This window comes from Erinaceus europaeus, chromosome 12 (genome assembly GCF_950295315.1).
Source record: "Erinaceus europaeus chromosome 12, mEriEur2.1, whole genome shotgun sequence".
NCBI classification, from domain to species: domain Eukaryota; kingdom Metazoa; phylum Chordata; class Mammalia; order Eulipotyphla; family Erinaceidae; genus Erinaceus; species Erinaceus europaeus.
In genome coordinates this window covers 9,748,433-9,763,427 of record NC_080173.1, presented here as the reverse complement: position 1 = coordinate 9,763,427, position 14,995 = coordinate 9,748,433, and positions in this window count along the sequence as shown.

Here is a 14,995-nt window from a genome sequence, read left to right as displayed (position 1 = left end):
TTGAAAGGAGGTCATTTGCTTGTTTACTTACTTGTCTTTGGAGGAAAGAAGAGCAGTGCTACCCTCTGCTTCTGTATGTGAGGTGCCAGGGATCAAACCCTGGGCCACATGGATGCAAGTCCTGCACTCTACCTGCTGGCTTACCTCATGACCAATCATTTTCTAGTAATTTTATTTACTTATCTATTTATTTGAGACAGAGAGAAGTCGATCAGGAAGGGGACATTAGGGAGTGAGAAAAGAGAGACACCTGCAGCCCTGCTTCACCACTTGTGAAGCTTCCCCCCTGCAAGTGAAGACTGGTGTTTGAAGCCAGATTCTTGCATATTTTTTTGAACTTTATTTATTTATTCATTTTTCCCTTTTGTTGCCCTTGTTCTTTATTGTCATTGTTGTTATTGCTGTCATTGTTATTGGATAGGACAGAGAGAAATGGAGAGAAGAGAGGAAGACAGAGAGGGGGAGAGAGAGACAAACACCTACAGACCTGCTTCACTGCCTGTGAAGCGACCCCTCTGCAGGTGGGGAGCCATGGGCTTGAACCAGGATCTTGATGCTGGTCCTTGCGCTTCATGCCATGTGTACTTAACCCGCTGTGCCACTGCCCAGCTCTTGGTTCTTGCACTCAGCTAGGTGCCCCACTGCCTGGCCCATTAGTATTTTTGAAAGTTGAACTAGGCAAAAGCCTATTAGAATCCAGTCTTTCTTTTCCTCTGGAGTGACAGTCTCTCAGTTCTATAGCCCTGGTCCTGCAAATGGATCCAAAGCTTCACTTATTGGCTCTATCAGTATGTCTCTGCTGGATACAAAATGGGGAGGGGGCAGGACAATGAATTCTTGCTTAACATCGTCTGAGAAAACTATTTCAAGATCTTTTGGGGTGGGGAGGTGGGTTAGAGGAATAATAATAGGCGACATGTAGTTCATACAGAGGTGATTACATACTGAATACTCAGTGCTTGTGAAAATTAATGCAGTGCACATTGTGGTATTGAAATGAGTCCCCTGCGACTGCTGTCAGTGTTTCTGGAAGAGCTGAGCTCGGCCTACTCCATCGCAGAAGCAGGTCACTTGTGTATGTGCTTTTCTGATGCAGCTGAGTGTGTGTTGGGGCCAGGCCAGAAACCCCACTTTTGGACTTTCTAGCGATCCACGGAAGGAGAAAAGGCAGATTTCAATGTGAGCACTTCCCTCTGAACCAGTGGTTCCCTGGGAGTATCTAGGGGCATTTGGGAGGATTGTGGGAGTGGGGTCTCTGGTGGGTGGTGGGAGCTCACAAATCTGTGGACACCTCACAGCTCAGATGTTGTGGCTGAGCCCCGGCCGCCAGCCATCTGTCTGTGAAACTGGTAGGAGAGAGATGTGAACCGTGGTGTGACAGACCGGTCTGCCGGTGACAGGTGGTCCCCAGGGGCTCCGGGAGGAGCATGTGTGTGTGTGGGAGGCAGGGAGAGACCCTCCTCATGTGACGACCACCTCATTCTGCAGCTGGCCTGGAGAAGAGTTAATGAGGCGAAGACAGTGCTTGGGACATGATTGATTGAAGCACATCATGGAAAATTTCAGCGGAACCTGGCCTTCCAGTGAACAGGGACTTTGAAATATCCAGGTGGCTTTGGATATAAACACAGAGAGTTTGTTTTATTGACTGAGAGACTCAATACCTTAACTGGGTTTCACCACTGACTTTGGGTCTTATTATTTCGGCTCCAATACCCTGATTTTTTGCATTCACCTTCCTTAATACCTTGCTAAAAGATTTATATGTAAAAAATATAAAAAGACATCACATTATAGAGATGGGGAAAACTATATCCTTATCACCCAGTGCTCGAATTTGTATGTATTTCCTGCCATCCTTCTGTTAGTTGCACGTAATTTTTTTTTATCTTCCATTGTAGTAACAAAACATATTTCCTTATCTTGCTTTTTTTTTTTTCAGAAAACATGACATCATATTTCCCAAGCTGATACAATGTTTATCATTTTGACTAACTGCATTTGAGTTCCGTAATCTATTTCGCCCTCCTTCTTTTGCTGGCCATCAGAAAGACCAAGATCTTTTCTTCCTATGTTTTAAGTAGCTCATTAAGCAAGTTCCTGGATAATTGTACTGATGGGAACGATCAGTTTGAACAGCAGCAGGAGCAGAAAGCACAGGGCAATTTGCAGGGCTCCATCAGTTCATTTGAGACAAATGAGTTTTTGTTGGTGTCATTGCTTTTCCTATTTTATTTCATAAGACAGAGAGAAATTGAGAAAGGAGGTGGAGATAGGGAGAGAGAAAGATAAGACACCTGAAGACCTGCTTGTGAAACATCCCCACTGCAGGTGGGGAGCAGGGCTTGAGCCTGGGTCCTTGCGCATTATAACACGTGCGCTCAACCAGGTGTGTCAGCACCCGGGGCCCCTCGAGTGCCTTTTTTTTTTGCCTCCAGGGTTATTGCTGGGGCTCAGTGCCTGCACCATGAACCCTGGAGGCCATTCCCCCCCCCTTTCTGTTGCCTTTGTTGTTGTAGCCTTGTTGTAGTTATTATTGTTGTTGTTGTATAGGACAGAGAGAAATGGAGAGAGGAGGGGAAGACAGAGAGGAGGAGAGAAAGATAGACACCTGCAGACCTGCTTCACCGCCTGTGAAGCGACTCCCCTGCAGGTGGGGAGCCAGGGGCTCGAACCGGGATCTTTGTGCCAGTCCTTGCGCTTTGCGCCACCTGCGCTTAACCCACTGCGCTACCGCCCGCCCCCTGTCGAGTGCCTTTTGTTCACTGTATCATTCCATATTGCAGTCTCCTGAATGTGTGTCAAGACTATTTAGTCCTCAGCAATTATGATGATGGCAGGTGTAAAGCGTGTGTGGATTTACGTAACATCTGGATGCCATAGCATTTCCCGAGAGCTGTAGACATCCGGAGGTGGGAGTCACTCGAGCACTCACACCTCCGGCTTCCAGGATGTGTTAAATGGTGGAATGGGAATGTCAGCATTTTGTTAGCAGGGGTTTCTGGAAAGGACCTGAAAGCTTTTTTTCTCAGCTTTGGTTTTCCGACGACCGTTTCCCTGTACCCTCGCTTGCACTCATCATTTCTGTGGCCGAGTTACAAAGCTGTGACTCTAATCTGACATTTTGAAATGAGGAGGAAGTTGGGGCCAGCTGATGAATACACCTGGCTGAACACCCATGTTACTATGTGCAGGGATCCGGGTTCAAGCCTCCAGTCCCCACCTGCAGGGGAAAAGCTTTGCAAATGGTGAAGCAGGACTGCAGGCGTCTCTCTCCTTCTCTTATCACCCTCTTCTCTTATTTCTGGCCTGTCTCTATCCAATAAATAAATAAAAATAAAAAAAGAATGAGCAGGAACTCACAAATGTATGAGATAGAGAAATGGGGCTGATACAGGAGACTTGGGCTTCTGCCCCATTCTCCTACCCACCATGCCCACATCAGGGCACATTGCTCTGTGTGAGTGGTCAGCCTGGACCAGAAGCTCCTGGAGGTTCCTCCCAGTTCAGACCTGTATGATGAGCTGGAGTGACTTGTAGCCAATGTGACTTTGCTTGGGCAGCTGTAACAATGACTGCAGACTAAGGGAACTCAAATAATTGTTTTTTAATATTTATTTATTTATTTATTTATTTATTTTTAGGATAGAGACAGAGGGAAGTTAAGAGGGAAGTGGGGGAGAGGGAGGGAGGGAGGGAGGGAGAGAGAGAGGAGAGAGAGAGAGCGAGACCTGCAGCACCGTTTCACCACTCGTGAAGCTGCCCCTCTGCAGGTGGGAACGGGGGGCTTGAACCTGGGTCCTCATGCACTGTAACATGTGTGCTCAACCAGCTGTGCCACCGCCTGGCCATTGGAAACCCATTCTTTCATAGGCCTCCAGAGGCCTGATGATCCAAATTACGGTGTTAAGAGAGCTACAGTTTCTCCAGACATTGATTCTTCTTCATCTCTTTCAGCTTTTGGTGAAAACTTAATATGAAGTTCTGGCCTATGTCAGCGTACAAATCACTGTTACCTCCACTTATTGTTTCTCAGCTCTCTTGTGTCTTCTGCTCATTTCAGCTCAGCTCCACGTTTTCAGTTCCAACTGCACCCCTTTCTCTCCCTTCCTACCTATTGCTTTTTTCTCCTTCTCCTTCTTCTCCTCCTGGTACTTCTGACCCAGAGTCAAATGTCCTCTCTTGTTCAATCATTACATTCTTTCTTTGGGACAGTTCCCCCTTTTTGTTGTTTGGCACCAGAAATTCTGGGAAATGTCTTTTTTTTTTTTTTCTGTATCAAGTTACACATCTTAATTCCTTAGGCTCTTGAAGCAAAGGTGGCAGCCTGGAAGTGACCCTGTAACTGTTCCAGGCATTGCTTCTTGGCTTGTGGCAACAGCCCTGCCTCTGTGTTTCATGAGGTCTTACTCTCTGGTCTGTGTCTCTATTGTCTCTCCCCTGTCTTGTATAGATAAATGCCTCTGTCATGGGATTTAGGACTAGAATAGTTAATTCAGGAGGCTCTCATTGCAAGATTTTTCATTGTATCTGCTTTGCTCTGACATCTGCTCTCACTCTGACTTCGCTGACCCCTCCCCCCTTGAGTGATTTTCCGGTGACAGTGGCACACGATACGCCTTCATTTATGTTGCGGTCAACATCCGTGCCTACAGCTTCTAGCCTGGAAACCTCGAGAAAACACAAGTTGTGTCTTTTCTTAGTCACTAGCATGTATTCCATGCCTCAGACATGCTTGTGGCACGGTGGTGTGCAGTAGACACCCTCTGTATGCGACCCATCTCCATAAGCCTTGAAGGAATAGGCTCAAATGAGAACCTACTTGCTCAGTGACTTGCTCAGTGACTCTTTAACCAAACCGACTTACATGCCTTTCTGGGGTTGCTTGTAAGATGCCAGGAGAATTGCTGGAAGCGACTGTGGGAGACGGACTTATGCTGACTCTCTCTCATCATGGAGACAAGCTTGCTTTTGTCTCTAATCCGTGGTGGGTTTTCATTGGATAATTCAGCATTTTATTAAGCCGGCAGTTGCATTTTAATTATCTGCTCCAGTCAGGGGGCCGGGCGGTAACACAGAAGGTTAAACGCACATAGTGTGAAGCACAAGGACCATCGCAAAGATCCTGGTTCGAGCCCCGGGCTCCCCACCTGCAGGGGAGTCACTTCGCATGTGGTATAGCAGGGTTGCAGGTGTTACTTATTTATTTCCCTTTCTCTGTCTTACCCTCCTCTCTCAATTTCTCGGTCCTATCTAACAACAATAGCAACAGCAATAACAGCAACAACAATGGGAAGAAACAAAATAAAAAGATGGCCGCCAGGAGCAGTGGATTCATAGTGCAGGCCCCAAGTCCCAGCAATAACCCTGGGGGCAAATAAAATAAAATTAAAAAAAATAAAAGAAATAAAAACTGCTGCAGTCCACCATAGGTTTGTCTAAAGTCAGTAGAATCTGCATGTTCAGGTCCAACCTGAGCCTTAGCTAGTGCAGTTCCAGAATCAAATAGCAGATAAAGGTCACACAGGATATACTTGCTGACTCAGTTTCCCCCTCAGTCTTCAGGCTAGTTATTCCTGCAGTAGGGGGTGGTAAGAGGTTGATTAGAACCTTTTCTCCGATTCATGAAGTTATCCCATGTGGCACCAGGACTCAGATCTAGTACCTCAAGCATGTAGTGTGAGGATTCGACTTCCAGAGGCGGAGCTACGAGCAGCAGATCGCTTTCTCTCCTCTCCTCTCCTCTCCTCTCCTCTCCTCTCCTCTCCTCTCCTCTCCTCTCCTCTCCTCTCCTCTCCTCTCCTCTCCTCTCCTCTCCTCTCCTCTCCTCTCCTCTCCTCTCCTCTCCTCTCCTCTCACGGATCAACTAGGAATACCAAAGGAGACCACCGGGACCGAAACAAGACAGGACTAGAATGACCACAGGAACCCAGTAAATCACCGGTGAGTACAAACACGCGTGGCTGGTGACAGAGAGGAGAGAGGGGCCTAAGGAGAGATTAAGTGACTGCTAACAGTTCAACAGTTTATCAGTGGAGACACCACCTCCAGTCTGCTCCACCAACAAGGGGACAGCTGAAGGGAGGAGAGGACTCCCCAGAGACTCACCAAGTGCAACTCTGAGTCTCCATTGCTACTACCCTCAGAATCTGGAGCAGCGACAGGAAGGGACACCAGGGGACAGAGATCTAACCAGGAAACTCAGGAAACTCAGGAAACTCAGGAAACTCAGGAAACTCAACTATACCTTGGTGGCATAGCTGAGGGGCTGTGAAAGTCTCTTTGCATAACCACTGGATTATCTCTGCCACACCCTGCTTTATCTCTTGGTCAGGAGTCAGTGATTAAGCTAAGAAGCCTATTGATAGTTTAAAAGCCCTCAGGCTCCCATAGCCTACAGGGAAGGAAAAAAAAAAAAAGAAAGCGGCTTTTAAACCACTGAGCTCCAACTCAGGGATTGAAATAACTGTTAACTTCCACCACTGTGAACCCTTTAACTAATTTACTTAGACACAAGTCAACCCAGGCAATAGTGATCAATAATTTGAAAAGTACTGATAAAGGGAACTCATAACATATGAAATGGTTAAAACAACAAGAAAAAATATTGGAGAATCGAACCAGGACAAGAGTCCAGCTAAAAGTCCTCCAGAGGGTGAAGCACAAAATAATGAGTTCAATATCCAAACATTAGCTAAGGAAATAATAACAGGAGTGAGTAAAGAATATGAAAAAATTGTAATCAGAAATGCAGGAACAACAAATGAGAATATGGAAGAAAATACTAATTATCTCATGGTTATTAGAGAGCTGAAAGCTAAAATCGCTGAGCTAAGAATGCAACTAGCTGAACAAGCTAAAACAATATCAGAGCAGGGCAACAAAATAGATGAACTCCAGAAAACAGTAGAGGGCAGAGAGAATAGAATCTATGAGGCTGAAGACAGAATTAGCAAGATTGAGGATGAATTAGAGACAACTAAAAGAGAAGTAAGAGATCTCAAAAAGAGATTAAGAGATGCTGAAAACAACAAGAGTCCTATGGGATGACTTCAAAAGAAACAATATACGCATTATTGGCATACCAGAGGAAGAAAGAGAAGGAGAAGAAGAAAGCATTTTCCAGGCCATAGTGGCTGAAAACTTCCCTAGTTTAGACAACATCAAAGACATAAAAATTCAAGAAGCCCAGAGGGTCCCAAACAGAATTAACCCAGACCTAAAGACACCAAGACGTATCATACTTAGAATGGAAAGGAATAAGGATAAAGAAAGGATCCTGAAGGCTGCAAGAGAAAAACAAAGAGTCACCTACAAAGGAAAACCCATAAGATTAGCAACAGACTTCTCCATACAAACACTACAGGCCAGAAGAGAATGGCAAGATATCTATCGAGTGCTCAATGAGAAAGGCTTTCAGCCAAGAATACTGTATCCTGCTAGACTGTCATTCAGACTAGATGGAGGCATCAAAACCGTCTCAGACAAGCAACAGTTGAAGGAAGCAACCATCACCAAGCCTTCCCTGACAGAAGTTCTGTAAGGTCTCCTATAAACAACCAGACCACCACAAATAGGACATATATCAAAACACTCTAAAACTCTACAAGAATGGCGTTAAAATATCTTCAGTCTTTGATATCAATAAATGTCAGTGGCCTGAATTCACCTATTAAAAGACACAGAGTAGGAAGATGGATCAGAAAACACAACCCAACAATATGCAGTCTACAGGAAACCCACCTAACTCTACAAGACAAACACAGACTTAAAGTGAAAGGATGGAAAACTATCATACATGCCAATGGCCCACAAAAAAGGGCAGGAGCAGCTATTCTCATATCTGACATGATAGACTTTAAAATAGATAAGATTAAAAAAGATAGGAATGGACACTACTTAATGCTCAGAGGATCAGTCAATCAAGAGGACTTAACAATTATTAACATCTATGCACCCAACGAGAAGCCATCTAAATATATCAAACTTCTACTGAAAGAGCTACAGCAATATATTAACAGTAGCACAATCATAGTAGGGGACTTCAACACCCCACTCTCTCAACTTGACAGATCATCCAGGCAGAAAATCAGTAAAGATATAAGGGAGCTAAATGAAGAGATAGATAAACTAGAACTATTGGACATTTTCAGAGTCATTCATCCCAAGAAACAGGAATACACATTTTACTCAAATCCACATGGGTCATTCTCAAGGATAGACCATATGTTAGGCCACAAAGACAGCATCAGCCAATTCAAGAGCACACAAATCATCCCAAGCATCTTCTCAGACCACAGTGGAATTAAACTAACACTTAACAATCAACAAAAGATTAGTAACAGTGCCAAAATGTGGAAGCTCAACAGTACACTTCTTAACAACTTCTGGGTCGAAGAGGAAATCAAGGAAGAAATCAAAATGTTTCGAGAGTTCAATGAAAATGAAGACACAAGCTATCAAAATATTTGGGACACAGCTAAAGTAGTCATAAGAGGGACGTTCATAGCTATACAAGCACACATTAGGAAACAAGAAAAAGCATAAATAAACAGCCTGAGTGCACATCTTAAAGACCTAGAAGAAGAACAACAAAGGAACCCTAAAGCAACCAGAAGGACAGAAATCACTAAAGTTAGGGCAGAAATAAATAACATTGAGAATAGGAAAACCATACAAAAGATCAACGAAAGTAAATGTTGGTTCTTCGAAAGAGTAAACAAAATCGACAAACCTTTAGCCAGACTCACAAAACAAAAAAGGGAGACGACCCAAATCAATCGGATAGTAAATGAAAGAGGAGATATCACAACAGACACCGCAGAAATTCAACATATCATGCGAGGTTTCTATGAACAACTATATGCCACCAAGCTAGAGAACCTGGAAGAAATGGACGATTTCCTAGATACCTACCAACTTCCAAAACTAAGTAAAGAGGAAGTGGATAACATGAACAGGCCCATCACAGCTAATGAAATTGAAACAGTTATCAAAAATCTCCCCAAAAATAAAAGTCCTAGACCAGATGGTTTTACAAATGAATTCTACAAAACCTTCCAAGAAGAACTAATACCTCTACTTTGAAAAGTCTTCCAGAAGATTGAAGACACTGGAATACTCCCTGCCAGCTTCTATGAAGCCAACATCACCCTGATACCAAAAGCAGACAGGGACACAACCAAAAAAGAAAACTACAGGCCAATATCTCTGATGAACATAGATGCTAAAATACTGAATAAAATTCTAGCCAACCGGATACAGCAGTATATTAAAAAGATTTTTCATCATGACCAAGTGGGGTTTATCCCAGGCATGCAAGGTTGGTTTAATATACCTAAATCAATCAATGTGATCCACCACATCAACAAAAGCAAGACCAAAAACCACACGGTCATATCAATAGATGCAGAGAAAGCCTTTGGCAAAATACAACATCCCTTTATGATCAAAACACTACAAAAAATGGGAATAGATGGAAAATTCCTCAAGATAGTGGAGTCTATATATAGCAGACCTACAGCCAACATCATACTCAATGGTGAAAAACTGGAAACATTTCCACTCAGATCAGGTACTAGACAGGGCTGCCCACTATCACCATTACTATTCAACATAGTGTTGGAAGTTCTTGCCATAGCAATCAGGCAGGAGCAAGGAATTAAAGGCATACAGATTGGAAGAGAAGAAGTCAAACTCTCCTTATTTGCAGATGACATGATAGTATACATGGAAAAACCTAAGGAATCCAGCAAGAAGCTTTTGGAAATCATCAGGCAATACAGTAAGGTGTCAGGCTATCAAATTAACATTCAAAAGTCAGTGGCATTCCTCTATGCAAACACTAAGTTAGAAGAAATTGAAATCCAGAAATCAGTTCCTTTTTCTATAGCAACAAAAACAATAAAATATCTAGGAGTAAACCTAACCAAAGAAGTGAAAGACTTGTATATTGAAAATTATGAGTCACTACTCAAAGAAATTGAAAAAGACACAAAGAAGTGGAAAGACATTCCATGTTCATGGGTTGGAAGAATTAACATCATCAAAATGAATATATTACCCAGAGCCATCTACAAATTTAATGCTATCCCCATCAAGATCCCAAGCACATTTTTTAGGAGAATAGAAAAAATGCTACAAATGTTTATCTGGAACCAGAAAAGACCTAGAATTGCTGAAACAATCTTGAGATAAAAGAACAGAACTGGAGGCATCACATTCCCAGATCTCAAACTGTATTATAGGGCCATTGTCATCAAAACTGCTTGGTACTGGAACATGAATAGACACACTGACCAGTGGAATAGAATTGAGAGCCCAGAAATGAGGCCCCACACGTATGGACATCTAATCTTTGACAAAGGGGCCCAGACTATTACATGGGGAAAGCAGAGTCTCTTCAACAAATGGTGTTGGAAACAATGGGTTGAAACATGCAGAAGAATGAAACTGAATCACTGTATTTCACCAAATACAAAAGTAAATTCCAAGTGGATCAAGGACTTGGATGTTAGACCACAAACTATCAAATACTTAGAGGAAAATATTGGCAGAACTCTTTCCCACATAAATTTTAAAGACATTTTCAAGGAAACGAATCCAATTACAAGGAAGACCAAGGCAAGTATAAACCTATGGGACTACATCAAATTAAAAAGCTTCTTCACAGCAAAAGAAACCACTACCCAAACCAAGAGACCCCTCACAGAATGGGAGAAGATCTTTACATGTCATACATCAGATAAGAGTTTAATAACCAACATATATAAAGAGCTTGCCAGACTCAAGAACAAGACAACAAAGAACCCCATCCATAAATGGGGGGAGGACATAGACAGAATATTCACCACAGAAGAGATCCAAAAGGCCGAGAAACACATGAAAAAATGCTCCAAGTCTCTGATTGTCAGAGAAATGCAAATCAAGACAACAATGAGATATCACTTCACTCCTGTGAGAATGTCATACATCAGAAAAGGTAACAGCAGCAAATGCTGGAGAGGGTGTGTGTGGGGTCAAAGGAACCCTCCTGCACTGCTGGTGGGAATGTCAATTGGTCCAACCTCTGTGGAGAACAGTCTGGAGAACTCTCAGAAGGCTAGAAATGGACCTACCCTATGACCCCGCAATTCCTCTCCTGGGGATATATCCTAAGGAACTCATCATATCCATCCAAAAAGATCTGTGTACACATATGTTCTTGGCAGCACAATTTGTAATAGCCACAACCTGGAAGCAACCCAGGTGTCCAACAACAGATGAGTGGCTGAGCAAGTTGTGGTCTATATACACAGTGGAATACTACTCAGCTGTAAAAAATGGTGACTTCACTGTTTTCAGCCGATCTTGGATGGACCTTGAAAAAATCATGTTGAGTGAAATAAGTCAGAAACAGAAGGATGAATATGGGATGATCTCACTCTCAGGCAGAAGTTGAAAAACAAGACCAGAAAAGAAAACACAAGTAGAACCTGAAATGGAATTGGCATATTGCACCCAAGTAAAAGACTCTGGGGTGGGTGGGTGGGTTGGTAGAATACAGGTCCATGAAGGATAATAAATGACATAGTGGGGGTTGTGTTGTTAAATGGGAAACTGGGGAATGTTATGCATGTACAAACTATTGTATTTACTGTTGAATGTAAAACATTAATTCCCCAATAAAGAAATAAATTTTTAAAAAAAGAACCTTTTCTCCACCAGTTATTAGTCATAATAGAGAGCAGTGACTAGATCTGGTAGCATTTGTCAAGGAAATCACTGTCAAAACCCTTCTGGCAAGGGAGTCGGGCGGTAGCAGCAATGGGCTAAGTGCACGTGGCACCAAGTGCAAGGACCCCTGTAAGGATCCCAGTTCGAGACCCCGGCTCTCCACCTGCAGGGAAGTCGCTTCACAGGTGGTGAAGCAGGTCTGCAGGTGTCTGTCTTTCTCTCCCCCTCTCTGTCTTCCCCTCCTCTGTCCATTTCTCTCTGTCCTACCTAACCACGATGACATCATTAACAACAATAACTACAACAATAAAAAACAAGGACAACAAAAGGGAAAATAAATTTAAAAAAAAACACGAACCCTTCTGGGTATTTCCATTTAGGACATCCTGTGATGTAATAGTGTCCTGATGATGTCATCAGAACCTTAAATAATTAAGACCTGAAGGTGATGAGCCAATCGATCTCTTGGGGACTTGTATTATAGGTATGTTTATTAAGGATGGTGGTGAATCCTAGAGATTGGTTAGCCACTGGTTCTCTGTCTTCTTGGCCAATCAGATGCTGCCTCAGTAGAGGCTGGGTGCTTCTTGAAAAACATATTTACTTTGTAGGAGTGATGATTTTTGTCCTTACTTCTTAACTAAGAATATTTATCTTATGCGTTACACTAGGGGTTCTCAGTCTGGCACTATTGCTCTTGGGGGTCAGATCGTTCTTTGTTGGGGGAACTGCGCTGGTTATCGCTCGGTGTTTGGTAACATTCTACCCTCTGTGGTGTTACCCAGTCCCCCTCATGAGGCAACATCGCCTTTGCCTGAGAACCTCTAGATGACCTTGTGAATGAAATGGAAACAGCTGGAACAATCTGACAATATGCAAATATTGTTTTTTGTCATAACTGTCAAGGAGGAATTTTACTGTATAAAATATTGTCAACTTATAGCACTTTTGACTGAGTAACTTATCCATTCAATAACTATTAAGTTTCTGTGTGTCAGGCTCTGGGGATAAAGCAAGACAAATGTTTATGTCTAGCTTACATTTAGGGGAACTGAATCAAATACCACATAGACATTAAGAAGCTATGAAGAAAGCAGAGAAGAATTGGGGGCCGGTGGTGGTGCGCCCAGTTAAAGACACATATTACCCAGCATAAGGACCGGGGTTTGAACCCCTGCTTCCCACCTACGGGGGAGATCTGCTTCATGAGCAGTGAAGCAAGTTTGCAGGTGTCTGCTGTTCTCCCCCTCTACCTCCCCATCCTCTCTCAATTTCTCTCTGTCCTACCTAAGAAAAAAAAAATAGGATGAATGCAAAATAAAGGAAAAAATGGCTGCTGGGAGTGATGGATTCATAGTGTCAGCACTGAGCCCCAGAAATAACCCTGGAGGAGAAGACTTTGCAAGGTTGGCCAAAGATGGCCTCTTTGCAGAGATGAGTGACATCTGAGCCAAGTGAACTCCTGGGAGGTTGATGTTCCAGGTGGACGTTCTGGGTGGCGGTCTAGAGGGACCGGTGAGTGCAAAGGTCCTGAGGAGAGAGCCTGACGTGATTGGATTTATGTCTTTTTGAACAAAACTACAAGCTAGGAGATCACTTACCCAGTAGTGAGCTTTACACATGCCATGTGTAAGACTCTGGTTCCAACTCTGGAACCTCATGGGCGCACCAAGTATGGCAGCTGTGATCTTACATGAATAGCAGGGTGGTGCTGTTAGTTTTTCTTCCACTCTGTTTTCTTTTGCCTGCCTTCCTTCCTTCCTTCCTTCCTTCCTTCCTTCCTTCCTTCCTTCCTTCTTCTTTCCTTTCTTTCTCTCTCTCTCCTCCAGGGTTATGCTGGGGCTTGGTGCCTGCACTACAAATCCACTGTTCCTGAAGGCTATTTTTTCCCTTTTGTTGCCCTTGTTGTTTATCATTATTGTTATCATTGTTGTTCAGTAGGACAGAGGGAAATCTAGAGAGGAAGGGAAGACAGAGGAGGGGGAGAGACCTGCTTCACTGCTTGTGAAGCGACCCCCCTGCAGGTGGGGAGCCGGGGGCTCAAATGGGGATCCTTACACAGGTCCTTGCGCTTTGCGCCATATGCACTTAACCCGCTGTGCTAATGCCCAGCCCCCTTGCTCTCTTTTTCTATCCTCCTCACTATTTCCCTTTAAATAGATTTTTTTTTTTTTTTATGCCACAACGCTGGCCGGCTCTGAACCTGGGATTGAACCTGCGACCTTGAAGCCTCAGGCACGAGAATTTGTTTGCATAACCATTATGCTATCTCCTCTGCCTCCTCCCTTAAATAATAAATGAGAAAGTTGGACACAGGAGGCCCTGAATTCATTCCATGAAACCTCTCACAAAAACTGTATTAGCTGCTATCGGGAAGGTGGACAGCTGGGGTTCACAAGTGGGCAGTCAGAAAGATTGGTTGGTGCTCCAGACAGGTCTGGATATGTGAGTAAGGAGGCAGTTATTTAACCCTAGTCAAACAGTAAGAACCCTGACCCCTCACATTCAGTGCACTTCTACACACTGCCTGTTTGTTTCTCTGCTATGGTCCCATCAGCATATTTGAGCCAGTTTCTAGGTAATTATTCACTTTTTGCAAAGGAAAAGAACTTAGTGCCCTAGACTCAAGAGTGATGTCTCAGTGATCAGATATCAGGAACAAGAGAGACTAAGCCAGCTAGTGGTCTCAGTATCACCAGAGTCCGGGAGAGTGCCTGTCACAGAGGCTCACTGTCCTTTGAGTCAGTGAACAAATGAAGGAAAGAAAGAAGATAGTGATTGTTCAGTGGTGGGTGTCAGGTTGGCCGCTTTACTCCAGTCATGCAGAGAGGGCACGATGGCATTGGCAAGCTCCAGACTGGGAGACTATCGTTGAGAGGGATGGAAGTTTATCTAAGGAAACGCGTGTGCCAAGGTTCGGTGTCAGCCACATTCCTGCTAGACTGTCAGACTGCAAAGCCCATTACTCTTTTCCTGTTTGTTTCTTTCCTTATGTATTATAGATGACTTGATTGGTGGCAGGAGGGCACTGGTCTCCATGGCCATGCGTATGGTCTTGTATCTCTCTATGATGGATGTCAGCACACTCCATCTTCCCCTAACTTGTTATCTTCCTCCACCATAAGGACACTGGGCTGCCACTCTCCTTCACCCCCTTCTAATCCTCCCATTTTAGAGTCCTTGCATCTGATGTAACTCCTAGGGACCTAGTCAAAGAACATAAACTTAGAAGAGATATACACACACCTGTGTTTATACATAGCAGCACTATTTGTAATAG